At 29.3% G+C, this 3,957-nt stretch overlaps 1 non-coding gene across 1 annotated transcript; it reads left to right on the forward strand.

Moving 5' to 3' along the window:
• The first annotated feature begins 2,070 nt into the window (after positions 1–2,070).
• On the forward strand, positions 2,071–2,143 carry Trnar-ucg. The gene has a single exon. It is a non-coding gene; the product is annotated as a tRNA-Arg (tRNA).
• Positions 2,144–3,957: the final 1,814 nt, after the last annotated feature.

A 3,957-nucleotide genomic window follows, 5' to 3' on the forward strand; every position in this document is an offset into this window, starting at 1 on the left:
AAACTCGACATTTTTTTCTCATATTTTCAGTTATTATAGGAACTAACTTAAACATCACATATTTTTTAAATTTTTTAATTTTTACCGTTCCGTACCTACGCAGTAACCATACATTAGTAACGTATATATAGACACATACGCAACTGTAGGCTTATTAGTTATGCTCTAGAAATAATGCTGATGAGATTTACCAATAAAAAAGTCAAATAACAGTAATATTGAGTATTCTTAAAGGTGTATGATGTTCCAAATGCTGTTCTCCCGGACACCCATAGGGTTGTTTTCTGGTTCAGGGACCAATTTTTCCATCTATGGAATATCCACAATTATTTCTGCAGTCACTTCGGTGGAGTGTGGTCACAGAGAGACCCGAGAATTATATGTATTCATATATTATATATGACCTGCAACACCTGTTTGTTTGTTAAACAAATCCTTATTGTTCACAATTGAGGTCACTATGCTAATTATAGTTATAATATCAAATAATTGTTTAAGATTGATTGTATCACGATTTCAGATTATAAGTATTTATACCGGTTAAAATAAACATTAGAAATTACGCTGGAGAGCCAAATTTTCTCCAATTGAGACATTAAAAATAGTTTCAAAGTATTTCATAGATCCCGTGTGAGCTATTTCATGAAAATAAAAACAATAATTTTCATGAAAAATAAGAAACATATGAAATAAGAAAGTAACATCTATGAGATTTTTTCTATTCTTTCAAAATGTCACATTTATAAAGCTTTTAAATGCTATAAAACAAAAACTCAAAGTGATATCTATGTCAAAATCGACAATCTTTCATATAATATCGGGCAACTGAGCTGGTCGTCTGTTGGTAAGCGATCATCACCGCCCATAAACATCAGAGGAAATATCTCTACAAACGCATTGACAACTTTTTAACATGAGAAGATGTAGCCCTTTTTGTAAAGGAGAGTGGACGGAAAGTTTAATAACTAACGTTTAAAGATATTATAAAACGCCTATCATTGTTAGAACATTCACTTTTATATGGAAATAGTATATAAAAGTATTAACAAATTTGTGGTTATTTTATATGAAATTGAAACTTGTTTTATTAAAGTTGTTTTTAAATATAAATGGTATTTAATCATTAATTATACTCCGTATCTACAATTATTCTAATATCTAAGTGATTTATTGTTATTGCCTATCGAATCAAAATGTTTTATTTCTTCTAATTAAGGTTAATAGCATATAGGCATTAAACTTTACAACTATTATGGATGATATTAAAATAACATCCAAAATTAGTTAAGTTTGGATGCAAATTCAGCAAAAACAAAGAATAAAATTAATCAATAACATGATAAATTACTTAAAACAATCTTTATGCAATAAAATGCATACTCGAATATACAAAATCCAAATTCTAAGGTCAGTTTAAAAATATCTTTGGACCATATTTTTCGATACCTATGTATTGAAAAATATGGTGCAATCTCTTTTGATCTACTTACTCCTTTGGACTTATTATGTCATAAAATGTATGTAATTTTGTAAGTGCGAGGTATTTATTATTTTTTCCATTAAATATTATTTTGGTACAGTTTTTGTTTGATGTTGTAGTGTGTAATCTCTGATACAATTAGATAATATACGATTTCTAATTACTTTTTATTTACGATAAAGCCTTTTGAGAAGAATAATGTTCGTCAATACTTTATTATATTTAATTATTAAATTTTTTATCACTTTTGGCATTAGGATTGTAATAACAAAAACAAATTAAAAACTAAAACGCACAAGAGTATATATTATATATGTTGATAAGTTTCTAAATATTTAATTTTATATTTTAGCCTTAATTAAAACATCATATTTATGAAATTAATTGTTTTTGTTTTATTTGTCTCATAAAATTATTAAAAATACATTTTTAATTGCCTTCTTATTAGACGCATATATTTCCGAGTTCTCATAATATTAGATTTTTCATGTAAAATCACTTTCCACAGTCATGGTTCTTTATTAAAATTTAGGGTACTCTTATCTTAATTTATTTATGTTTATAACGACATTTTTAGCAACTCAGACATCGACCGTGTGGCCTAATGGATAAGGCGTCGGACTTCGGATCCGAAGATTGCAGGTTCGAGTCCTGTCACGGTCGGAGGAATTTTTTTTATTTTCTGTTTGGATTAGAACGAGTGGGATAACGCCGCTTTCGTAATTACATATTACTTTGTTTAAAAGAACAATTTATAATTTAAAGTTATTTATATTTTATTTGTACATAAATCTCCAGTAAGTGACAATTAGTTTATTTTTCCACGTCTCGTAGATATATTTATTACTAGCTTTTACCTGCGGCTTCGCACGCCTTAAATTCGGAGTAGTTTAGATATAAACCTTTCCCTTGATTCACTATCTATTGAAAAAAACCCCATAAAATCCGTGTAGTATTAAAGATTTAAGTATACATAGGGACAGAGACATGTTTATATTATGTGGTGATAATAATTATAAGTTGTTCTGTTTACAATTGTTTGTTGTACGTTGCGGTCCGCCCTGGCTTCGGCCGTGAAACATATATAGCCTATAACCCTCCTGATAAAATAGGCCCTCTAACACTGAATTTTTTTTTAAATCGGACCAGTAGTCCCTGAGATAAGTGCGTTCAACCAAACAAACTTTTCAGCTTCATAATATTAGTATGGAAAAATATACTAATAACAATAATAAATCTTTAGAAATAAATACCTGATGCTAAGACAAACATCGGTGTGGTGAAGTTATGGCCTAGTCTAGCCAAATAGGTTACAATTACTATGTGTCCCCACTTAAACCACTGAACCGATATCGATGAAATTTGTAACAAGATAGTTTGAGAACCGTAAAACGATATGGGATAGTTTTTATTCCGTTATTCCCACATTCAATGGCCTACATTCGTAGCAGCTGATGTGAAGGTACGAAAACGCACCCTAGTGTAGAATGTGCGGGACTGAAAAGGCACTATAGTTGGCAGGCTCCGTTGGTCTTTGTCGGTAATTAAAAGTGAATCTTAACACCATAGACATAAGGTATATTTAGTATTTATGGAAACGGGGGGTGGGATAGTGCACCCTCTTCACAGCGTATTCAGGTTGCTTTCACCTTCTTGCTGGTCATGCTCTCCTAGTTCACATTGTTTTGGTTTTGTGCCCAATGTACTTTCGCATTTTTTCTTTGCATTTATTTATTATATATTTATTTATTTATTGTCTTTGTTATCTTTTTCTTGATTTAAAAAATTATTGTTATTATTTATCGTTGATTTTGTTATCTATCTCGTATTCAACAGCACATAACTTAAGAATCAGACTGACCGTTGGTCCTAAAATAATAATATTTTAAGGCAACCCCAATGTTAAAATGGTTCTTAGAATTAATAAAGTAGGACTCATTGTTTTATTAAAAATAATGTATTTATAATTCAAAATTATTCAAACATTTTACATTATAATATATGTTTGTATGTATAACTTTGTTGCATTGTTACTTGCGTCTTGATTTTTATTCTATTCACTTCAATTATCAATTACTCGTCGTACATATAAAGTCTATGTCACTCAGTGAAGTTGTAGGTTTCTAATTACGAAAGAATTTTTCAAATCGGTCCACTAGTTTTGTGTCAAAATATAACAATAAACAACATACTTGTATACAAACCATTCCTCTTTAAAATATTAGTATTGTTACTTTATATATACGTAGGTAGATAGATTAAACCTATACGTTTACCATTATGGTTGATTTTAATTTAAGTTAGCTGATTTGTTTTGGTATTTAGATGTATAAATTATGAGTATATACGTAGTTTAAAAATCTTCGATATTTTTCACTCGGTCGTTTCCCATACTATCTATGTAAGGTAGAAAAAATAATTTCATAAAGAGACTACTAGACACTGAAATTGAGTCTATTTTTAGAAAACTACAAGAG

This window comes from Zerene cesonia, chromosome 2 (genome assembly GCF_012273895.1).
Source record: "Zerene cesonia ecotype Mississippi chromosome 2, Zerene_cesonia_1.1, whole genome shotgun sequence".
Classification (NCBI taxonomy): Eukaryota; Metazoa; Arthropoda; class Insecta; order Lepidoptera; family Pieridae; genus Zerene; species Zerene cesonia.